Source organism: Suricata suricatta, chromosome 12 (genome assembly GCF_006229205.1).
Source record: "Suricata suricatta isolate VVHF042 chromosome 12, meerkat_22Aug2017_6uvM2_HiC, whole genome shotgun sequence".
In the NCBI taxonomy this organism is placed as follows: Eukaryota; Metazoa; Chordata; class Mammalia; order Carnivora; family Herpestidae; genus Suricata; species Suricata suricatta.
Window position 1 is genome coordinate 28,446,948 of NC_043711.1, and position 25,218 is coordinate 28,472,165.

At 43.8% G+C, this 25,218-nt stretch overlaps 1 protein-coding gene, 1 long non-coding RNA gene and 1 other non-coding gene across 5 annotated transcripts in view; 2 read left to right on the top strand and 1 right to left on the bottom strand.

The window, feature by feature from the left end:
* Positions 1-25,218, top strand: part of PTPRG (protein tyrosine phosphatase receptor type G) — a 712,019-nt gene that overhangs the window by 72,221 nt on the left and 614,580 nt on the right. The gene's annotated exons all lie outside the window — the stretch shown is intronic.
* Positions 5,755-5,858, bottom strand: LOC115275552. The gene has a single exon (XR_003901622.1). It is a non-coding gene; the product is annotated as a U6 spliceosomal RNA (small nuclear RNA).
* Positions 13,676-14,846, top strand: LOC115273670. Its single transcript, XR_003900892.1, has 2 exons — positions 13,676-13,832; positions 14,251-14,846. It is a non-coding gene; the product is annotated as an uncharacterized LOC115273670 (long non-coding RNA).

Genomic DNA, 25,218 nt, shown 5'->3' on the forward strand with positions numbered 1-25,218 from the left:
CTAGTTCAAATTCAGAATTTGAATTCTGGCTTTTGCACTACTTAGCACCAGAATGATGTTGGGCATGTTACTTGAAGTTTGGTCCGTTTTCTCATCTGGAAGATGAGGCTAGTAGTAGTACTTCCCTCACAAGGTAGGTGAGAGGGCTGGATGAAGGAAGGAATCCACGCAAGAACTCGATGTGGGCCAGACACACTGGTGAGGGCTGTGTTTCAGGGACGAAAATGGAGGCCAGGGAATTTCCTGTGACTTTCTCAGGGCAACATGGATCCAGTTGAACACTTCCTGTTCCTTTAGAGCTGTGTTCCGGTTTCAGCTTCTAAAGGAAATGAAGCTCTGTGGGATCCTGGAGCACACACCTTTGGGACTTGAGATTCCTCAAGAAGTGACCCGGTTCTGCACTGCCTCGTCCTCAGCATTTCCGTGTGTGGGTTTATCATTGTTGGCCACATGCCACCAAGACGTCCGTCACTTCTGAAACCATGTTGGTCACCATCTAGAGAACACTGCAAAGGAACACAGCCCTGCCCTTTGAGGATCTGCTTGCCTCACCGATGGTGATAAGTGAGGATAGCCATCTTATCATTCAAGTCTGTGAATTATTATTTATTCAGACTGGAATAATCTCGTTAAGAGAACTGCGTGTAATCTCTGCATCATAATCGGATTTCGGTTTATCACTTGGAGCTGTGACTCAGTCTTGTGGAATTTTAAGGACATAATTTAAAGAAAACATTCCTGCTTGCTTGTTTTTTTTTTTAAGGGCGTTTGTTGGCCTTAGGTTTGTCAAACTTTCAGCTACTATTTTCAAGGTTGTGGCATTGAGTTATTATTTGCAGATATTCACATGACCTAGTCCTTTGAGGCCTTAGAAAACCTGAAAAGGCTGAGGAAAGAGAGGTATCTTATTACTAATTCTCTTCAGATACTGTTATGGAACCGATAGCTGATGTTTTTTGTATTCAAGATGAAGGATATTCACGTCAATATTTGTATGTTGTTATTTTCTTTCTGTTACGTTGAGCAAAATGTCAGGACTGTACCATAGAGCGGTGTTTCTCAAATTTATGTAGAGGCAGCTTATCAAAGGGAGAAGCATCTTGTAAGAACTCAGTGAATTTATCCAAGCCCCACAAACACAAGATAGTTGTTCTGTTGTGTCAAAGTGTCTTTTATAACTGCCAGTTATCAGGTTTCTTGCCTGGTTTGTATTTGGGAATATTTTATTTTTAGTTTATCATAGAAATAAAAACAAGTCTTGAACTTTGGACTTTTGAGAAGACTCTAGTATTCTTCCAATTCCGTTCTGAGAAACCTTGACCCAGAGGTGAGCCCACTGGTAGGAGGTGAGGGGCTCTGATAGTCTCCAGGAGGTTGTAGTTTCTAGTAAATTCATAAAGTTCTAGATCAAATCACATGATGCTGTCTTGAGATTTTGTTTGTTTGCAAGGATGCAGGTAATTTTTTAAAAAAATTACATATGTAACATGTATGTATGTTATTACACATGTACATATACATATGTGTGTGTATTAAAGATATTTGTGATTTCTCAACCTCAGATATTAGGCAATCTTATTTAGAGTGGATATCCATGTTTTTCTTAAACACCTGATATTTGTACTATACTGTCCTTATAATTTTTAAAGTTTATTATTTTTTAGTAATCTCTATACTCAACATGGGGCTCGAATTTACGGCCATGAAATCAAGAGTTGCATGCTTTTCTGACTGAGCCATCCAGGCTCCCCCCCCTCCTTTTTTTTTTTTTTTTTTTGGCTCCGACTGCCCTGAACTACACTGTTGCTTTGTCACATTCTGATGTGGCTTTTTACCTGGCACCAGCCTGTTCTTTTGTGGCTTTGGGACCACTTAAGAAGGAGGAGATGCTGACCCAAGTGTGTTGCCTGGACGTGCACTTACCCATGAGTGAGGAAGCTGTATTAGTTTCCTAGCGGTGCCATAGCAAAACTTAAAACTTAAAAGGAGAAATCTATTCTTTACCTCTTCTTCCTTCTGGTGGCCATCAGTATGCCTGGCGCTGTGACTCCATCTCTCGCTTTGTGGTCCAGCTGTCTCTTCCTCTTCTGTCTGTCAAATCCCCTTGGCCTCACTCTTTTAAGGATACTTGTCATTGGATTTAGAACTCCCCTGGATCATCTAGGATCAGTATCTTCTGCCAGAATCCTTAACTTAATCACACCCTAAGCTTGTAAAGTAGTATTTACTCTTTGCTCATACAAGGTGATGTTCGCAAGTTCTGGACATTAGGATGTAGAGTTCTCTATTTTGGAGGCTGGGAGTCAGGGGTCACTGTTAGCCTCCTACTGTCACCTAAAGCTCTAGATTTCTTCTAGCTGACAAAAATGTCGGTGCGGTGTTGGACGCTCCAGAATCTCAAGAGCTGTCACTTTGCTTTCCATGGAACTGGGTAATGTACTGGTCTTCTGTTGCATCCTCCTCCTCTGTTTTTTTTTGGTTGTTGTTGTTGTTGTTCAGTAAAAACTTGGCACATACTAGGCACCAGGTAGGCATGGAGGGATGCCCTTCAAAGCATTACAGATGCCATGTCTGTCTTTCATTGGGTTTACATTCCACTGGAGACTTTCAATGTGTTCCTTCTAGTTTGAACTCTTACCACCCGCTAACCTGTGTGGATGTTTCCCTCCCTCTGTCTCCCCTCCCAGAGAGTCCTGCCTGTTGTCCACTATTGACAGCTTTGTTTCTGGTTGAGCACTTGAGGTGAACGTGAAAATTCATAGCAGCCTCAGGTGGGGAGATGAAACTGACATGGTTGGTGGGCAAGGGACAGCCATCACTGTCTTGCCACTTCCCCAAAATGAAAGCTACCCTCTGGTGAACTCTACCCCAGAGTAGAACCTGGGGTATATGCATGGCTATATCCAACACTAAAACGGTCTATCTCTTTCTAGTGTACCGTATGTTGATCATTGTCCAGATAATTGTCACTGTGGTCACCATCATCTTTGTCTTCATCGTTTTCTTCTTCCTCATGAACCCAACTTGTAGAGCATATATGAAAGGTCAGATCCTGTGCCTAGTATGTTTGGCACATGACCATATTTAATTCCCATACAGTTCCCAAAAGGAGCTACTATTATCATTCCACTTAACAGATGAGGCAAATGTGTCTCAGAGCAGAGGTTACCTGTTTATATTCCTGTGGCTAGTCCCTGTCTGAGCTATTCAATCCAGAGCCTGAGTTTTAGGAGTAAACAACCTGCCTCTTTATTCACCCTGCACAGTGGGCTTTCAGGTTTTAAGGAAATGAAGGCTAACACAGACCATGGTTATTTGAAAGGCAGTGCAATGATTTATTCAAGGTCCATTTGCTTCGGGATGTGTCTGGCTTCTACTTTCAGAATATAATGGATCTGGAATGACCAGGGCCCCAGTCTTTGGAGTTTCTTTTCTCTTCCTTCACTGCTTTAAATGGGAAGGTCTTTGTGGATCAGAGGAGAGGTTGATGGATTGCATGGTGTTCCTCAATGTTTGGGGTTTCTGAAGCGCTTACTATGGAGATGTGGGGAAGTCAGGGGAGCCCTCTGCCAGCCCTTTGATGGGAGGAGGTCCAAGCAGATTGTCCTCTGATTATGTGCAATTAGAGACATATTTACCGAGAAGAATCTGAAGCTTAACTATTTGGTCGTCTCCTTGGAGTATCCTGTTAGCTCCATAGTCCCCCTGGTTCTAGTGAAATGAACAGAATTCCTTTCCTCCTTCAAACAGATACAGAGCATCTGCCAGAAAGCATTGTTCTTGGTGTTGGAGATACAGCAGTGACCAGAAATGGCTGAAAATCCTTGTCTATGAGCAATGATCTAAGTGGGACAACTGGAAACCAGAGGAGAACAAGAAGCCATAGCACATGGTTATCCTGTGGACCACCGCTATGGTGTGAGTAGTTGGTTAGGCAGTGATTATTTTTGTTACTCTGGTGGGAGAATTTTACAAACGTTTATTTCTCCTTGCCTTCTTTATTAATGGATCTTTAAAGGAAAATCACGGAGTCAGTCCTGACTCTCATTTAGGTAAATGTTCCCAATTCATTTAAAGCTTATCAGCTTCTGTGCTTTGTACCACTGCAGATGGGTTTGTGGTTCTGTTTAAAAGATGGGCCGTGAGAGCTTATATAGAAACTTAATCCAGGTTTAGAAGTGTCAACAGATGCCTCATGAAATCTGACAGGGTTTAGGAAACAAAAGTAATTTCTTTGGTTTGGAGAGGGGCGGGGCCCAAAGCTAGGTGCTTATTTCAGTGCTTATGCCTTTTAGAAAAATTAAAAGCAGAGAGTAAACCTTTCCTGCTACAAAGATTAGAGATTTAGAATGGATGGGTCTAATTTTCTTTTGCATTTATATTTAATGGCCCAGGTCTCCTTCCTGTGGGCCAGTGCACATTTAGCTAATGAGTGCATTCCGAGGAGACCTTAGCAGCAGTAAGGAGGTCATGGCCAGCCTCCCCATCTGGATGCCCGGAGGGAAATCCGGCGCAGTGACCAGCGGGGCCATGCAGGGCTTACCTGCGGACCTGTTTTCGCATCTCCACTCGCCTGCATTGTCAGTTTATAAAAATCAAAGTAAGGCCCAGGCAGAAGCCTGAGTGTCGACCCTGAGTTATTAAATCGGCTCTTATGGCCATTTTTTTCCCCCCACAGCCGCAGAGCTGCCCACCAGCCACAGACCCTGACCCCGTGCTGTGGTGTGTGCCTTTCTCTGCCTTGGGCTGTCAGCCTTCCAATTTGTAAAGCTGTCTTTAAATCGAGTTCAGCCTGTTGATTCCATTTTTCTCGTGCACAGTTTGTCAGTTCTCTCCGCTTTGCTGCCTTGTGTGAGGACTTGCCATGGCCAGCCTCGGGGGAGCTTCGGTTCAGTTCAGTGATGCCCGCTTCGGCTTTGGGGGCGGCCCACGGCCCTGCGGTGGTGCTGGGAAAGTAACCTGGGCATGCGCAGAGAGGTGGTCCGCCTCTCCCAGGGCAGGTGCACCTGTGCCAAGGGCGCTGCTGGGTAAGGGCAGGTCTGAGCTCTCTGTAGCCTCTGCTGTGTTGGCCTTGCTGCACTTTGTGTGGAATGGGCCCCTCCTGACCTGGAGAACCCTTGAACTCCAGATCTGGCTGAAAAATAAGGAGGCTTTTGCTTGTGGCATCCTGTTATTCTATATGTAGTGAAAGCTTAAATCTATAAATAAGTATGTATTTTAAAAATTAAGAATAGCTTTTGATAGTGAGTAACCAGGGAATAGATGGGTGGAAGATTTTATTTTTATTTTTATTTTTTTTAAGAGAGCAAGAGAGCCTGCGAGCAGGGAAGGGGCAGGGGGAGAAGCCCAAGCAAGCTCCACACTCAGTGCAAAGCCCAGTTTGGGGCTGTATTTCCCAAACCATGAGATCATGACCTGAGCTGAAATCAAGGGTGACTGAGCCACCCAGGCATTTCAGAAGTTTTTCCTTTATGAAATTATTGTAGTAACAATGAACACGAAGTGGTGGAAATGGCAGATTGCCATTTTGCAGCCACTAATGAATTGCCAAATCTAGGCATGAACATTAACAGTTAATCCTATCATAAGAAGACAACCAGATAGCATGAGCCCCTGGTGATAGAACACATAACCTCTTAGGAAATAGTCTTGCAAACCCCTGCTCCCCTCTACCTTCTACCCCTCCCCCTATAAAAACCCCACCTACGTCTGTTCAAGCGTCCAACTATCCATTTTATTTCCTAAAATGTATAAAAAAGTATGGAACACTTCATGAATTTGCATGTCATCCGTGTGCAGGGGCCATGATAATCTCTATATCATTCCAATTTTAGTGTATATGCTGCCGAAGTGAGCACTGTCCAACTACCAATTTAAAGGCTTTAAAGGGTACTGGCTGTAAAACGTGGTGAATGGCACCATAGGCATACAAAAGGCAAATTCCAGACTGGCAAATTCCAAATTCCAGGTCTAGATATTTGAATGAGTAATTGCAAGGGGGAGATAAAGAGAGATGAAGAGGAAAACCTATAAAGATTTTAAAAGACATACTGGTCAAGCTCTGTGTGGACCTTATCTGGATCCTGATTCAAATGAATTAACTGGTAAAAATGAGGCATTTGACAGGACATCTGGTTGACTCATTCGGTTAAGCGTCTGACTCTGGTTCGTGAGATCAAGCCCTGCATTGGGTCCTGTGCTTGGACAGACAGGTGTGTGGGTGCGCGCACGCGCTCTGTCTCTCTCACTCTCTCAAAATAAATAAACTTAAAAAAAAACAAAAACCAAAACCCAGGCATTTGGAAGTTTGGTCATCATGTATGGGATTGAGGATTCTTGGTGGAGTCTTTGTGTTTGTTGTAAATATTCTAGACTTAGAGATAAAAAAAGGGAGATATGGGAAGGTATCTCCCAGAAAGCATTTCCTAATATAAAAGCCACATGTGTTCATTGTAATAAACGCAGATAATATAAATATGCTTCTGAGTTAGTAGCTTTGAATACCTTGGTGCATTTTTGTATATACTTAGTTTTTTCTATTTTTTGATGAAAATTGTATTCTGTTGAAATCTGTCCTTTTCATTGAACTCTTCATTTTACTTTTTTTAGGCCATTAACTCTTCCATAACCTTTAGAATTGACCGGTGAGAAGCGTTTAATTGAATGCTTATACCATGATGGTATTTAACTATTTCTTTATCGTTAAATATCGTTACAGTTTTGGATATTATAATGAGTTCTGTGATGAAAATCCTTCTAACTAAATCCCAACACTTGGCCTACTTTCCTAAAATAAATTCCTCGGAAATCTCAGGCCGTATCTGTCCTTAGTGTTTCGGATAGCTTTTGCTTGCATACTTTGCTTATGAAATGTTCTTCGCTTTCTTTCAGAATAGTAAGCCCCATGTTTTCAATATCCTTCCTGTTTCATAAACTTGTCAAGTTGTCCACCGATGTTCACACAGCTGCCTGTTGTTCCCAAGGTCTTTGAAAGACACCCTGTTCTTATTGGAGCTTGGAAGGAAGATCCCATCTTAGTTAGGTGAGGCCTTGCGGTGTCTGTAAGATAAAATGAATATTCAGCATTTCACCAAACTCACAAGAGGGAGGCCTGCACTGTACTTGGACATTTGTCAGTCTGAAGGGGAAATTTCCTTGGTAAGCACGGTAGGGCGCTGGAAATGCAGTAGCTCCAGACTGCGCCGCATTGGCCTTCCAGACAGATGTGGGGAAAGAACATAATCCTGCCCACGCTAGTGTTTTAAAATGCTTGTGTTGGGTAGCGTGGGCATAATCAGCAGCTAGGGTTGCTCAGAGACTTGTGGAAACATCTATTTTGTGATCAGAGGTCCCCTCCCATATGTCCGTCCTGTTTTTCTCTTCTTCACCCTGGCAGTGAGAGACTGGGCCATTCTTGTAACGAAGGGCATGAAATCACATCGTGTTTTCGAATTCCACACAGGAGCGTGTCTGTTTCTTGTCTCTGGATGAGGGGACTTTGGTAACGAAAGAGTGAGATGCTGGGTGTTGGAGGTAGGTAAATGGCGAGTGGTCGGAGAGGTCTTTTTGTGCCTTTAGATCACAGGAATAGGAGTCAGATTTTAAAAGCTAGGGGGCACCTGTGTGGCTTCGTTGGTTGAGCATCTGACTTCGGCAAAGGTCATGCTCTCTGGGTTCGTGAGTTCGAGCCCCACGTTGGGCTTGTTACTGTCAGCTTGTCAGCACACAGCTCGCTTCCCATTCTCTGTGCCCCTCTCTCTGCCCCTCCCCTGCTTACATTCTCCCCAAAATAAATAAATATTAAAATAAAAGCTAGAGGTGAAGTTGCTCATCTAATTGCACAGTGCTCAGGACGAAAACAAGACACCACCTAGGCCTTCTGTGAAGGCAGCTGAGTGAGCGGAAGTGCTTAGGACCCCTGCTTAGCCTTGGGTAATCCCACTGATATATGGAGAGTTTTTGGTACAGGTCTTGGAGAAAAGTGATTAATTCTAGCTCAGCGGCTAAAAGCAAAGGTTCTGTAGGGCAGACACGACTGAGCATGCGTCACAGGCATGCCACTCGTAGTTTGGTGATCTTTGGCAGATGATGTGAACTCGTGCCTCCCTGTTCCCATTTGTAAAATGGTGGATAGTAATTGAACCTACCGCGCAGGGTGGCTGTGAGAGGTAAATGAAATAAAAATGAAGTAATAGATGTGTTTACAGTGATTAGAGCAGTGCCTGGTGTGTAATAATGGCTTAATAAATAATAATTACTGATATGCTAGCTCTTTTAGAGGCATTTTAAGGCATCTGATGGAGCACAGAGATTGCATGTAGTAAGGCAGCCAGCTAATGTGTCTTACACTGTCATTTTGATTGTATAATAGGCTTCATTTAACTCTTCCAGATGGACTGGGATACCCTTTGGTTTGAGTTGACCAGTTTACATACACCCTACAGAAAGGAACAGATGAGGCTTCCATTTTTTACCCCTTATTAGGCTCTGCGGAATCCAATCTATTATGTATATAGCACCTTCCCTAACAGGGACAATCACAATCACATTTAAATTATACTGCGCACCTACGGAGTTTCAGCAGATGTGTGAATATTAAGTTATTAATAACTAATTGGGTGCTAATTACGTTCCCTGGAGTTCTCGGAGCTGATAAAGAGGTGTCACCTTACTGTGTCAGGCCTCTCTGTTCAGCCTTGAAAAATCATTTTTGTCAGATGTGCGGAAGTAAACTTTGGAGCTCTAGGTTTCAAACGTCCTCTCCGGCAAGCTCGGTTTTATTTTTTTGTGCGTCATGAAACCTTCCTGTGAAACTGATGTGGCTTCCGTTAAGTAGAAGCGCCATGTGCAAAGAGGGCAGAGCCGATAGCAACCCTAGTTTTTCATCTGTGAGGAGATGTAAGAACTAAGGCATCTCAGGGAAGGACTAAAGAATGTTGAATTCAGGAGTGATTGTAAAGGCCAGTGGGTTTTTGGTGTGGTTGGGGAGATGCCCCAGTTTTTGAAGGACCTTGAACTTGGATCTTGCAAGATTTAGTTTCAGCACCAAGGATGTGCATCTCATACTTCCCCTCCCGTATCCCATCAGTCATTCTACCTCCATTCCAATTGGTAATTGTCTGGCTTTCTTTAACGCGAAGCAAGCTTCGCGTTAGAAATCCTGGATGCAGGTCAGCATGCTAAGAATATGTTCCATGATATCTAACATTTATGAAACTGTATCAAAGTAAAGTAGCTTTTTTTGATAAAGAACAAGAAAGAGTGAAAGAGAGAGTGTGCATGTGCTTATGAATAAGTGGGGGAGGGACAGGAGGAGCGGGAGTGGGAGAATCTCAAGCAGGCTCTGTGCTGCATCTCACGACTGTGCGATGGTGACTTAAGCTGAAATCAAGAGTTGGACGCTTAAGTGACTGAGGCACTCAGTTGACCCTTAAGGAGCCTTTTTTTTTTAATGTTTATTTATTTTTGAGAGAGAGTGAGAGAGAATGAGAGAGAGAGAGCAGGTACACGTGTGAGTGGAGGAAGGGCAGACAGGGAGGGAGACACAGGATTTGAAGCAGGTTCTGTGCTGACAGCAGAGAGCCTGATAGGGGGCTCGAACTCACAAATGGTGAAATCATGACCTGAGATGAAGTTGAGAACTTAAGCCACTAATACCCAGTCGCCCCTAACGGAGCTATTTTTAATGTGATAATCATTGAAAACACTACTGTCTCTTCCTTTTATCTCTCGTTATGTGTTTGTGTTAGATTGCTAGAACTTTTTGCCTTCTACTTAGGAAAGGCAAGATATTCATATATCTTAAATTTTTTTTTGCGGTTTTAAAAAATTTTGAGAGAGAGAGAGAGACAGCATGAGCAGGGGAGGGTCAGAGAGAGAAAGAGGGAGACACAGAATCTGAAGACAGGCTCCAGGCTGTGAGCTAGTTGTCAGCATAGAGCCTGACATGGGGCTTGAACCCATGAACCTTGAGATAATGACCTGAGCCGAAGTTGGATGCTTAACTGACTGAGCCACCCAAGTGCCTCTCATTTATCTTAAAGTCAATGCAATGAGAGGTATTGCTTTATGATTGACAGAACCCATTTGCTGCTAGGGAGTTGTTAGAATATTAGGGTTGCCTGGTTTGCTTGGTCTTTTAAAATTAGCTTCATAAACTCATACAGTTGAAGAGACTTCCAGACTTGGGCTCTTGCTTCTCCTCCTACCCAACTATGAGCTTTAAAAAAAAAAAAAAAATCAAAGCATTTCTAGACCAGGGATAAAAAATACACTTTCAGTGATACAAGGGAAAACTGAAGATGAAAGTCAACAAGTTGAAGCCTAGGTTTAGCAAATATTGACGACGATTAACACCTCTTATTGGTCACATTGGCAGAAAACCCTGTCTTTGGGTTGAACCACAGAAAATAAAAATTACCCAGTTGGGTTGTGGTTGATGGCTTTGTCCACACTACACATGGCAGTTCCATCCTGTGTGTTCTGCTGTCTGCTGTCTGCATCCCTTTCTGGGTTTGGGCCTTGTTCGCTCTGAGTCGTCGTGGAAGCAAAGTCTGTCCAATGTTCCGATTTCCAGCTTCCCTTGCAGCTAATATGTGGGCCATGTGACCTGGACTCTGCTAATTACATATGTCTGCCTCAGACTTCGGATCTGTTGCTCATATTGCAAAGGTACAGGGACAGAGGAAAAGCCATTTGGGCAGTGGCTACAACATCCTGTTGACAGGCACAGTGGCAGTCGGAGGACATCCTTTGTCTTAACTGGGTTGACTTCTAAGCTTGGTTATCAAGCCCAGAGGTTGGGACTTGTTTCCTACCATTTTGATAGCTAGTATTTCAGGCTCTGGGGGATAGATACACAGTCTTTTTTGGAACTACTCAACCCGCCATTGTAGTGTGAAAATAGCCATGGATGTTATATGGATTTGGATATAGTTTGCCAGTCCCCAGTCTAGCCTCCCCTGTGGTCCTGGGGGCTCATCTGCCTCATACGTGCAATACTTTTTCTTACATTGGGCAGGGTTGGTTTATTTTTCTTGCCTCTAGGATACTCATTCCTATTTCGAGACTCCTTAGTCCTAAGTTTCCGTGTGGAGTGGCTGTAAAATCCCACCTGCTTTATACAGACACAATAGGGGCTACTGCTACGTCCAAAGAGATAGTGGCTTTTCCCCGGTAAAATGTGGCTCACTCCTAATTCTCTGCAGTAGATCATTCACTTCTTAATTGAACTTCTACTCTTCATCTAAAACTCTTCTGCATATTCAGAAGTACTTCCATTTGAAACTCCCCCCGCTGCCCCAGGGATCCTGTGTACCCCTTACTCAGACTCCTCCAGTGGTACCTTCTGCATAATTGGAGTATGATATCAAAACAAGGAGATTGACATTGTCACATTCATACTCTTGGTTCAGATCTCACCAGTTTTGCACACACTCAATTTTGTGTGTGGCGTGCCTGTATGTGTATTTCTGTGCATTAAAAAAATTTTTTTTTTAATTTTTGAGAGAAAGAGAGTGAGCGCTAGCAGGGGAAGGGGCAGAGAGGGAGACGCAGACTCCAAAGCAGGCTCCAGGCTCTGAGCTGTCAGCACAGAGCCCGATGTAGGGCTCAGACTCTTGAACTGTGAGTTAGTGACCTGAAAGTCAGATGCTTACATGACTGAGCCACCCATGTGCCCCTCTGTGTCTTTTTATCTTATGTTTAGATTCATGTAACCACCACACAGTCAGGATTTAGGACTGTTCGAGTGCCACAGAGGTGCCATATGCTACCCCTTTATTAACTACATTGAGTCCATCCCTAACCCCTGGCTATCATTAATTGATTGTCATTTCAAGAGTATTATGTGAATGGAATTACACTGTATATAACTGTTTGAGCATAATTCTCCAGACCCATCCAAGTTGTTCCCTTTTCGTTGCTAAGTAGTATTCCATGGGACGGATGTAGTCTGGTTTGTCAGGGGTTTTTATAGTCTGGGGATATTACAAATAAAGCTGCTATGAATGTTCATGTACAGGTTTTTGAGTGAATCTAAGTTTTCATTTCTCTGAGATGAACACCCAGGAGTGCAATTGCTCAGTCATGTGGTAGGCGCATGCTTAGTTTTATAGGAAATCGCCCAACTATTTTCCTTAACTGCGTGCACGACAACTTGGATTGCTAGTGTTGGAAGGGTTCTTCCTATCTTACATTTTTTTAAAAGTTTATATATTTGGGGGGGAGTGGAGATAATCCCCAGCAGGCTCCACGCGGTGCCCCAAGCAGGGCTCAGTCTCATGACCATGAGCTTATGACCTCAGCTGAAATCAAGAGTTGGACGCCCACCCAATTGAGCTACCCAGGTGCTCCACATCTTTCATTTCATCCTTTATCAAACCCTTATCTGGGTTAATTTTACCACAACAATAATTGCACCTCTCTAACATGCCTGATACTGTACTAAGCACCGTGCACATAATACCTTATTTAATCCATATGACGGCTCCTTAAGGGAAGACCAATACCACAATTTTTCTAGTGAGGGAAACTAAGTCACAGTGCGTGTAATTAACTTGTTCAAGTTCACCCAGGACATTAAGAGGCAGATCCCTCAATTCAAATTCTGTCTTTGAAGCTAGTGCTGTTAACCACCTCGCTAGACGGCCTTTCCGTAACACCACTGACTGTTTCCTGTGCTCCACGTGAGTATTTCAATTCTGATGACATTTTTGAAGCCCGTTCCAGCCTGCCCACCTACTAACACTCTCTTGTACCCATCATGAATCCTCTACTGCTTTGGCTTATATTTGCCCTCCTGGCTTTTAATATACCTAAAGTGCAAGATTTTCCACAACTTTGTGGTTAAGTGAGGGCTTCATGTTTGACTAAATGGATCCTGTTGCATGGTCACCTGAGAATATTCTAACAGTACAAGGGGTAAAGGAAACTGCTGCAGGGTGTGGAGATGAAGACTTTCCGAGATTAAAATAAACCAGCACATTTGTGTCGCTGTCGGTTCATTACCCATGCAAATTTGTTCCTATCCAAGCCTTCATAACGGACTCGTGGTTGGACTTAACAGAACTTAACCAGTGAGGATTCCCTGGCATCCCCAGGGAATCCATTCTTTTCTTCCTTGGATGCCTTCATGTATTCCAGGCACAGCCCTAGGCTCTAAGGATCCAGCTGTAACACACATCAGGGTACACACATTCGCCACAAGGAGGAAGAATGAAAACTGGATGGCAAAAGAGAGTATCCAAGAGAAGAATAAAATACTCTACTATTCTTTTGTGGTATAAGAGAAATTGTCTCCTGGAACACACATCTTGAAGAATATCAAAATTCTTCTGCTCTGACACAAAAAGCATTTCCTTTTGTGCCAATGGCTAACTGCAGGGTGTTTATTGGGGTGACTCCAGGCTAATGTGCCAAGGGAATGCCTGCACCTCCTAGACTTTGTGCAGAAACATATACGCATGACACACTCATTTGGCGGCCATGTGGAATACACTTCTTACAAAGAGAGGGATAGAAAATGTTCTATTAGGTTCTGTTACCCTGTATTGCAAGAGTAATGGCCTATTGCTTGAATGTTTCCCAAGAGAATGTTTTCATGTGCTCCTTGTGTATTTCAAACTCCAAATAGGAAGAAGAGTAATGGTGGCGGTGTGTGAGGGTTGGAGAGTGACTCTCCACTTGAAAGATTCTGATCTTTCTTGAAGCAGTTATTTATTTACATGGGAAAAGAAAGGCCGTCTCTTCCTTGAACTGTCTCAGCAAGTCCACAAGCTAAGAAACGCATACAGGTTTAATAGAGCCGCGTGATCATCCCAGATCAGCCACATGTGAGTTTAAAGTCTACCAAAGTTAAAAAAAAAAAAAAAAAGCCTAGTGGAAACTTTGGGCTCAATCAGAATAACAACTAGGTTATTGTGTTAAGTGTAGTGCTGGGGGGCTCTTTGTATCTTGAGTGCTCTCCGAAGTCCATTGCTCTGTTCTACACTGACGGTGTTTTACTTAAGATCATGTGGCTGGTGATAGGGCTTATAATTGGTGGAGTCTGAGTTTGGGGTTTGGTCTCTGCTTTATTTATTATGTCCCTAAGCCTGTTATTTTAGCCAGCATGCTATGTTCTGTCTTGCCAAAAGCAGGCTGTATAGAATACAGATAAGCTGGGAGGTCCTAATCTCCTAACCCTAATAAGGAACATCTATTTTTTTTTTAATTCTTTCTAAATTCTCTTTCTTCTTTTCTTCTGAAAAGGAAAAAATGAGGCTCCAGGGGTTACCATTCCTGGTCATTTTGGTTTTCCCTGTAGAAATGTTGTGATGCATATGCCAGTGTGAAAAGCACAGCTCTGTGCTGTCGAGAAATGATCTTTTGATGCCTGAGAGTTTCAAAGCTGAAACAAGGCAGCCAAGGGTGGAGACTACATATACCGGAATCCTGAAAACACGGACGGCCAGCGAAGTCTTACCGAATGGGCCATTGCCACGTTCCCGGGAACATTAGCGGGAATGTGTAATACAAGATTTTTGTGGAATGAGACTCCTGTTCGAAGCACGGAGTGGAGAGCTGTGCACAGAACTGCTGAGAAGCAGCCAGAAAAGAGCTCATGAATGATTGAGCCCTGGCCAGGAGGAAGGATACTTGGCACCTGACTTAATAGGATGCACTGTTATTTAACCGTTGGACGCAGCCGCTGTTTGCACCAGGAGGACTGTGGGACCTCGCTCAGGATGGTGACTGAGTAAGGAAGTTTTGTGTTTGAGCCCGTGTGTTCTTTTCTGTGGAATGAATGTTTCTGTGCACTGGTGTGAACATTTGATCAAATTAAATAAACATTCCGTCATCAAACACAGTCAGGCTTTGTTTTAAAATTTATTAATGCGACCATTTTCAGCCGCTTTTTTTCTTTTAACTCTTGAATCGCAAATGAGTTCTTTTGTCAGATGTGTGCAGTTGGAGGGGCTCTCACCAGAATTTGGCTTTACAGCTGGCTTTTCTTGTTTACTTTATGTTATAAACGAATTTGAACTACCAGTAAAAGTTTTAGGCATCCTATTTACATCTGAACAATGATTCAGCAACTCGAACTTAATAATTTTTGCTATGGAGCTGTCTCGTAAAAAGTTTATATGATTCTGCCAACTCTAATGGCTCAGATAAATTATACATTTATCTGTGTGTGTTTATATTTCTTTCTTCACTACCTACACTTTTAGAACCCTATTCATCAACCTCAATTACACCAGTGTATTTGGACACCCTTTCTCAGTTTCTTTTTAAAGGAAAAACATAACTTCTATATGCGACCAGATGGGTGTGTTGTCTATAAGAGAAAAATCCCAAAATACTTAACAGACCATCTGGCATCTTCGGAAGGTTTAGTTGATTTAGTTCTTGCGAACTGACTTCCAGTCTACTCAGATGCAATCTTACCCCTTTGGATTTTTATTTTTGAAAAGTTGTTTCTATTTTGTCCTATTGTCAATCTTTCTTTAGAACATTCACACGAATTCCTGGTGGTAGATGGTACCTGCCGTTCATTTATGTGCTCGGGTAGTGACGCGTTGACCGCTGTCCTGAACAAATCTGATGTGGCTAGAGGATTAGGCTTAGTTCAAGGGACACAGCTTTCTCCAGGAGATGGTAACTGGTTCATATGGGAACTGTCTTTCCTGGATTCAGTGGTATTGAGCTTGAAGCTAGGCACGTTCCATGCACAGACATGATGGAAGTTTTTTGGGTAGTACATTGTACTTAGCAGGTCACCTCTTAACCCTGTGGCTCTTGTGGATCTCCAACAATATTAAAAGCTTCATACACCTTGACTTGTGTAAGTCATACAAGAATTAATGGCCTTGTAATCCCCACTTGGGAGATACACAGTATGCTAGCCATTGGCAGAACTGATCTTTGAGTCTGCTTGCTTCTGACTTTGCAGTTGGAATGTCTTCCACAGTGCAGCTCTGTGTTCCCTAATGGATACACACTTGCTAAGCCACCTCTCTGTGCTGTGAGCAGTGCTAGGATTAAGGGCTCCTCAGAGGAATAAGCGGTCCCCATCTCTGCCCTTCCGGAAATTTGTTCCTCTGGTACAAAACATTTTAAGTAAGGTTAATAGGTTTTCTTCTCCTCCTTATTAATAAGGTTAATAAGCATTCAGGTTCCCTACAATATGATTTTTATCACAATATTTTGTTTTTAAAATGTTTGTTTATTTGGAGAGGTGGGAGAGGGGCAGAGAGAGGAGGAGAGAGAATCCCAAGTAGGCTCTGTGCTGACCATGGGGGCCTCTATCCCATGGACCATGAGATCATGACCTGAGCTGAAATCAAGAGTTGGCTGCTTAACCTACTGAGTCAACCAGGGTTATCCTAATACTTAAAATTTTTTTAATGTTTATTTTTGAGACAGACACATTAAGAGCTGGGGAGAGACAGAGAGAGACACACACAGAATCCTTGGATTCTGAGCTGTCAGTACAGAGCCCAGTGTGGGGCTCGAACTCATGAACCATGAGAACATGACCTGAGCCAACTGAGCCACCCAGGCACCCCTATCCTAATACTTCAAAGCAGGGTTTTTCAACGTCAGCACGATTGACGTTTGGGGGGCCAAATAATTCTGTGTTGTTGGGGGCTGCCCTGTGCATTGTGGGATGTTTGGCAGAATCCCTGGTCTCTACTGAGTGGAAGGCACTAGAATCCTTCCCCATGCCCCTCCTCCCCCCCAGATGAGACAACTAGAGGTTTCTTCAGACATCGCCTTATGTCCTCTGGGGGCAAATTCTCCCCTTTTGAGAACCACTCTTTTAAAGTCCCTGCCAGCTCTGGGTCACTGGGTAAAAGTTCAGAAGCCTATTTGGCAGGTGCAGAGTCTCCCTCTCAGAGGAGGGGAGATTGACAGTACAACCACCAGTGTCATGAAGGTAGATATTATGTCAAGCAACACATTAGTATTTATTGTAGAACATTTTATAAATACATATAAGTTAGAGGAAGGGCAATTTTTAAAAAGTGCTTATCAGCCAAACAGGAAAGAACATCTAAAAAGTCCTCTCACAATCTAGATGTAATTCTGACTTGATATTTTTGCTCTTTGTTCTCGTAGTTTTTTAAAATCTGTACATCTCACGGGTAGGAAAGACACAGTGTGCATAGATGGACAGATCTATTGTCCACGCAGATCTACTGTCCATGATGTTTTGTGACTTCCCTTTATATTGTGAACGTTTCCTATGTTTTCCATTCCCCTTCTCCAGCACGGTTCCTAATGGGCAGTATACCTTCTCTGCTATTGCTCATTTGTCCTTCTTAGCAGCTGCATTCGTAATCTTTAATTAATGGAATAATATCTATTATATAATTCTGATGTTGGACATTTAATTTGTTCTAGTTTTTTTTTTGTTCCAGAAAATGCTTTGATTTATTCCTCAAGTATTTCTTTATAATGTGCTATGTATGCGCCAAGCATTCCTGTTTCAGGTGCCGGGGGTTCTGTCTAGCCGCATAGTTAAAGCTTATTGTATATGTCTTTGCTTTGTCTTGTTGGGATTCATTGTACCCTGCCACAGTCTTAGATGTGTTGGCCTCCCCCTTCCAACCTTCTTTGCTTCCCTGGACAACCTCTTCCCAGTGGAGAAACTCTAAATCGGCTTGCCTGTGAGATTAGACTTACTCTTGGCTCAGACTGCTCCCGGTTTTCTAGCAAAATCTGCGTGAGGCAGAATACACTGGAAACAGCGTGTGTGTGCTTTGTTCCCTGGAGGAACTGTCAAGGAACATGTAAAGCTAATTAAGGAATTTAATGCCACACAGAGTGTTGACTGCATGGTGTCTTTCTCGTCCTGGTTTTCATGGCAGGCCTCATGGGAAACGCAGTGCAGCACAGGGCACTCATAAAAGGGGAATGAGATTTCACCCCTTTCCTGAGTATTTGACCTTGGTGAATTACTTAATATCTTTGGGCTCAGTTTACTCTTGTGCCCCATACAGTCTTTGATAGAAGTGGATCCCATGTGTGGGCAGCATTTGGCAAAGACTTTGGGGGGGGGGTTGGTGCTCATTCAAGAGAGTGGAGGCTACTCCTGTTCTGCCTTTAGACAGTCTTTTGACTCACTTTCTGAGCACCTATTGTACACTTCCCATTTGCCAGATACTTGACGTGCATTCTCAAGTCTTAATAGTATGCTTAGGTGATAGATGGAGGTGGAATTCTGTCCGTTTTTGCTCCATTAATTTCAAGGTTCCAGTTTTAGGCGAATGTATGTTTCTAATGTCTTTTTGGTCTGTTGACTGTTCTATACTGGGTTCTTGAACGTGGCCTGGAATTTGCAAGGTTTGAACTGCCCGCACAGGAGGGCTTGTCTGTGCTTTGTTACCAGATTGCTGAGATGTGGGTCAGAAGGGCCCCTAACTGCCTAGGGAGCCCTCCTGCGGGTGGTGGGGTCTCTGCATTCTATGCCCCGTTTGTCCAGAGTTGCACGTGTGTCCAGCCCTGCCTCTCTATGACAGCAATAAGTATTCTGTCCTTCCCCATATCTCTTTATTTCATCACTGATGATTGTCTTCCCAGCAGTCAGCCACATTTGCAAGTTAGACCTTTGGTGTATTTGTTGACCTGTTCATGATCTCCCTTTACTCTGGGTTGAGGTAAGATTGACAAGGGTTGTATCACTCTTACTTGTTCTTACACAGGCGCAGCTCATTGTGTTGCACTTCATTGTATTGCACTTTGCAGATACTGCGTCGTTTCACAAATGGAAGATGTGTGGCAACCCTGTGCCCAGCAGGTCTATGGGTGCCCTGTTTGGCAACAGCATCTGTTCACTTTGGGTCTCCGTGTCCCATTCTGGTGATTCTTGTAATATCTCAAACTTTTTCGTTATTTGTATCTGTTACGGTGATCTGTGATTGGTGATCATTTTTAAAAAAGGAAGTATAGTTGACACATAACGTCCTATCAGTTTCAGGTGTATAATCTAGTTATTCAGGTCTGTACGTTATGTTGTACTCACCACAGGAGTAGCTACCATCTGTCATCAGTGATCTTAGATGTTAGTATTATAATTGTTTTGGGGGCACCACGAGCCATGCCCATGTAAGGTGTTGAACTGCTTCGCAATACAGCTGTTCCCCATCTCTTTCTCCCCAGCCTTCCTATTCCCTGAGGCACAACACTATTGAAATTAGGCCCTTCACCCTACAATTAATAACACTACAGTGGCTTCCAAGTGTTTAGGTGAAAGAAACCTTTTGCATATGTCTCATTTTAACATTTTATTTATTTTTGAGAGAGAGAGACAGATCATGAGCAGGGGAGGGGCAGAGAGAGAGGGACACACAGAATCGGAAGCAGGCTCCAGGCTCTGAGCTAGCTGTCAGCACAGAGCCTGATGCGGGGCTCAAACCCACAAACTGTGAGATCATGACCTGGGCCAAAGTCGGACGCTCATTCGACTGAGCCATCCAGGTGCCCCGCCTGTGTCTCATTTTAAATCAAAAGCTAGAGGAGCGCCTGGGTGGCTCAGTCAGTTAGGTGTCCGACTTTGGCTCAGGTCATGATCTCATGGTTTGTGGGTTTGAGCCCCATGTCGGGCTCTGTGCTGACAGCTCAGAGCCTGGAGCCTACTTCTGATTCTGTGTCACCCTCTCTCTCTGTCCCTCTGCTGCTCACACTCTTTCTCTCTCAAAAGATAAATAAAACATTAAAAAAATTAAAAATAATAAAAGCTGGAAATGATTAAGCTTAGTGAGCAGGGTATGTCGAAAGCTGAGCTAGGTCAGAAACTTGCACCAAACAGGTAGCCAAGTTGTGAATGCAAAGGAAAAGTTCTTGAAGGATGTTAAAGGTGCTTCTCCAATGAACACACAAATGGTAAGAAGGCAAAGCAGCCACATTGCCGATATGCAGCAGGTTTGAGTGGTCTGGATAGAGGATCAAACCAGCCACGACATTCCTTTCACAAGCTAAAGCCTAATTCAGAGCAAGGCCCCAACTCTTCAATTCTGTGAAGGCTGAGAGGTGGGGAGCTGCGGAAAAGCTTGAAGCTGGCAGGGGTTGGCTCATGAGGTCTTAGGAAAAAAGCCGTCTTTAGAACGTGAAAGTGCACGGTGATGCTGTGATGATGGTGGAAATGACACAAAGACGTAGAATATCACATAAACTTAGTTAATACAGCAGTGGCCAGGTTTGAGAGAATGGACTCCAGTTTCGAAAGAAAGTCTGTGGGTAAAATGTTCTCTAACAGTGTCACATACTACAGAAAAACGGTTCGTGAGGGGAAGAGTCAATTATTGTAGCAAGCTTCACTGTCATCTCATTTTAAGAGATTGCCCCAGGCACCCCCGTCTTTGCAAGGACCACGCTGCAATGTCACCAGGTGTCAACATCAAGCAAGGCAGTCCACCAGCCAAAAAAGTTCAGATTATGGTTAGCACTGATTAGCATAAAGTATTTTTAATTCTGTCAGCACAGAGCCTGATGCGGGGCTTGAACCCACAAACCTCAAGGTCATGACCTGAGCTGAAGTTGGACGCTCAACCGACTGAGCAACCCAGGTGCCCCTTTTTTGATCTGTTTCTAGTTTCATAGCCTTTTTTTTTTTTTTTTTTTTTTTTGCTTCGTAAGCAGTGATTTTATTTATTCCCCAGATCTTATATACAACCCACTCTATGCTCCAGGCACCCAGAATAGGACTGTGAACAAAACATCCCTGCCCTTGTGAAGCTTCCATCCTTGCATCTGCATCATTGGACACGTACCTTTGGTTTGTTTTCTTAGGATTCATTGTGCCCTAGTGTTGTTGGAAGGTGCTGTTTGCCTGCCCTCCACCTTTCTTAGCTCAAAATGAAATCAACTGACTGCTAGTGAAATGAATGCAGGAGGCTTAAAAGCCGTTATTCACAGGGAACTTTTGGATTGTCCTCCTCAAAGAGTGCTGTTCGTGGCTGCTGAGCACTGCGTAGTCCTCTCTGTCCTCAGGTGGATGGGTGGCAGATGCCCGTGCTTGGCTTGCTGGGAAGGGCACTGCCAAGCAGCTGGGGTCGACTTGGCCTGGCCTTGCTGCTCTTGGTGATATGCGGGTTGTGGTTACTGTACTTTTCCTGTATGCGCACACTGGGTACTCACCCCGTGTGCAGATAGCTCTTTGAAGGAGACGTTTGGTGAATACAAGAGCTCTAGGCTCCAGGATGGGAGGGAAAGAGGACCTAACTAAATTTTAGGGGCTGTAAAAGCGGCCACAATAGGAATGTTTAGCCCGGACTAAGCAGATACAAGTGCCTATAGGTTTGGGTCTGGTCACATTGCAGCTTTGCGCAATGCAGATGTCCCTGATACGGGGGTGTCCCAGGCCAGTGACTAGGTGAGGTCTCAAGAGAAAACACAGGGTTAGAAGAGGCAGTATGCCCTCATGGCTAAGAGCTTGGATTGGCCCTACAGCTAGGAAGCTAGCTTGGTCATTAATAGTTTTGTGTGATCTTGGCAAAGTTGGATGACAATTTGAGCTCATTCCTCCATTCCAAAATGTCTGATGTCTAATGTCAAATATGTAACTTAGCCCCCTACCCAACCCTCATCACACTTGTGTTTTCAAATTTTGTTTTCTTTTTATCACTTATCACAGAGATAAAGGTTTGTTTTGTTGTATGTTTCCCCAACCAGGATGATACATCTTTGTGAGTCAGCTATTTGATTCCTTTTTTCTTCCATTGCTCTATTCTAGCAGCCAGAACGTAATAGTTGAGATATTTGTAGAATGAAAGAGTGCGTTTACTGGAGTCTGTTCACCAGAGTGAGTCTCATGGTCATTATCTTGGTCTCTCTGGCCTGTATCTCTTTGCTGCAGTCAGGAAAAGATCATCTCCAATTAAGAACTCAGTGTATGTTGTAGACATCATGGATTCTGCCCATCATGCCTGTGGCACTTAACTTTTGAGTCTGTTTTCAGACCAAGAATGAAACACTTGTTCCCGTGGCTTGCTTTGGAAGATGTCTTTGGGAATTGCCGCTGATAGCCTTCTACTTGGGAGCACGAGCCCGGCTGTGTTTTCCCCGCCCTTGCCCTTGGTCGCTTGCTTCGCTTTCTCTGATGGTACCCAAGGCCTGGCAGGGGCGTTCTGGGGCTCCTGCAGCCTTAAAGACTTGCTGATCCCTGCTTTTAAGGGTTCTGAGGCATGGCCTGATGAACATCAAAGACGGGATGCTGGTTGTTTTATTTCTTAGCTCCACAGCTGTCAGTTTGATTAGATGTTCGCAGGGCTTCATAGAAGCATATAAAATGTATGTTTGCTTTCATCGACAAAGGCTATGATTGTGCAAGTCCAAACAGTGCCGCTCGACTCCGTATTTTCTAGTTCAATTTTTGGTAGCTCTTGACGGACTGCATTCTGCTTCATTGGAGAGGAAGATGGTTTCATGGTGCTATGTATGCTTCTTTAAGTGAAAACGCCTTTGCAGATAGTTTCTCCAGGCAGTAGGATGCGGCAGGAAAGAGCTAAAAAATGGGAGTCTGAATTCTGATTTTGAGCATTTGCTACCCAGAAAAGCTTAAGCACATACACTTTTTTTTTTTTTAAATCCTTGAGTGTCAAATTGTTCCTCTGTCCCAAAGTGGATTTGATTCACTGGGATATGGCCAGCAGATTTAATTTTGAGTGTCATGGTGATTAGTAGGTTGAGATGGCTTGAATCATGGTGTTGAGAAGGATTCTGAAGTTGTGTCTGGGCTCCCTGGGGAAGTGTCGTGATCGACTTCTTTTCTGTAGCCTATTTACCTAAAGCAGATGACACCATTTTCCATTCCTGGATGTGTAATGTAAAGTTTCTTTTAAAAATAAATAGTTCACTTGAAAGAGTTGATTTTTACAATAAGGGTAAACTGGTGTCTAGGGAGCATGGCATCGCACAGCAGACACCATGAGCGTATTCTGAGAAAGAATGAAATTCCGGAAACCTGAAGTAGATCACTGTGAACCTGCCCGACAGGATTGTTTCGGGGATTTTCATGCAAGTGGGACATTCATTGTGATTTCTAAAGGCAGTGCAGAGGTAGTAAGTTGTGTGTGATAAGTTTCTTTTTTGACTGGGAGGTAGATCTAACCCAAAGCCTGCCCACGCGCTCTCCAAGAAAGGCCTTCTGTGTAGGATGTAAGCCACAGCATAAACTGCAGAAAAGTATGGAATAGAGTAGCCTGTACTCTGAACCTGGATTGCCTGATGTTTATGGAACTAGTGGAAGGGAATGTTATTTAGCATCTCTGAGTCTCAGTTCCTCTTCATTAAAATTGGGGCGATAGTCCTACCTGCCCCATGGAATTGACACAAGAATTAAATGGGTCAGTGCAGGGGAGCCTGTAGACCAGCATCTGGCTTAGTTCAACACAGTATTCCAATGGTGATGGGAGTGATAATTATTGGACATAGGGAACCTTAAACAATTCGTTAAACATGTGTTTGAGTACTTTCCTCATTTTAAAAAGTAGATAGCTGGGTTTACTGATTGCTGAGACTACGCAAGTCTGAAGTTTTATTATTTTTAAGATTTGCTTTTTTTTTTTTTAAGAGAAGTTATTTCTGGCTGAAGGAGTAACAAATCTTGACTTGTGTGAATATCTTATTCTTCCCCTAGTTTCTGTATGCTCTTTCTTGTGCCTGTGTATATGTTATTTATCTGGCTGCCTAAGGCAGTTTAGAATATGTAAGCATTTATAGGACTGGGTTTTTCTTAGAATTATGGCATCACTGGTGAATGACTCTTTTTACGCTGAGACATTTTATCATGCTATAAATATCTGAAACACTAGAAATTAAAAAGTTTATTTCGTTTTTGTTTCTAAATCCAACCCCTTTTACTTTGCAGGGCATGAAGTACTTTGTTTAAAAATATATTTTTTAATGTTTGTGTATTTTTGAGAGACACAGAGTGTGAGTGGGGAGGGTCAGAGAGAGCGGAAGACACAGAATCAGAAGCAGGCTCCAGGCTCTGAGCTGTCGGCACAGAGCCTGGTGTGGGGCTCGACCACCGACTGTGAGATCATGACTGGAGCCCAAGTTGGTTGCTCAACCAACTGAGCCACCCAGGCGCCCCAGTACTTTGTTTTTAAACTTCCTTGCGTCTCTCCCCCACCCCCCCATATAGCAAGTAGAGGGTCAATACTCATTTGTGCACAGATATTAATGTTTTTATGTAAAGCATGCAGCCCTAGACGCATAAAGTCCCAGCATCTGTTAGTTAGTTTTGAAATGTGATTGTGGAAAAGAGAATAATGATTTAAGAACACTGGCCTGTCAAAACAAAACAAAACTCCAGCCCCTTACAGCGTCTTTCTAAATACATAATTTAAATTTTAATAAGCACCAGCACTAATGGCCTCATAAAGTGTGGTTCTCTTACCATCATCCACACTTTGGTGTAGCCCTCCTACATCTGGTGAGCAGGTCAGTCCACTCCCGTCTAGGGGAGCCCTGGAGCGCCAACCTGGAAGGACCCCAGGAAGAAGAGCAAGAATCGCCCTTGGGGAAAAGCGAGGTGCCCCAGGTACCCGCTGCTCCCTTGTCATGTGATCAAGCAGGGGGTGGGTAGGTTGCAGGAGGTGGGGGGAGGTGCAGGGTGGGGGAGTGGTGGGGGTTGCTTTGGAGGGACTGGAATCTTTTAAAATCCACCTCTGCTATCTAGGATGCTGCCCCCACCTGGAGTCTGTTGCTTCTTCTCTGGGAGGTCAGTGCCTGCCGATTTCTCAGGGGTCAGGTACACTGAGAACATTCCGCAGGCATGTGTCAGGGACAGAACAATTCCAGGTACCGTGAGGGCTCACTCACCTCTGCCAAGTACCTGGTCTGGACCAAGTGGGCGGAGCTGTTCCAAACTCAGGTGGACTTCCTGTATCTCCTCCGTGTGGAGCTTCCGCACCAAAAGGATGGGTCTCTGTGGGGAAGGTCAGGGTGCTGACCTGTGTGGAAGGAATGAATCTACCCTAATTAGAACAAGCCATCAGGGAGTAGAGGATGTAGCAGCAAGAGAGGGACAACAGGTCAGAGGGAATGGCAACCGTCCAGTCCACCTGCTCCTGGGGCCACGCTCACTGGACATGGTAGAACTGCTGTAAAGAAGATGCAGGCCCTTCCCTGGAGTGACAGCCTTTGTCCACAGCCAAGAGGAGAGGGGTTGTTCCTTTGGATTGTCCCCAAAATGAGAGTAGGGAGCAGGCATCAAAGCCTGATCTG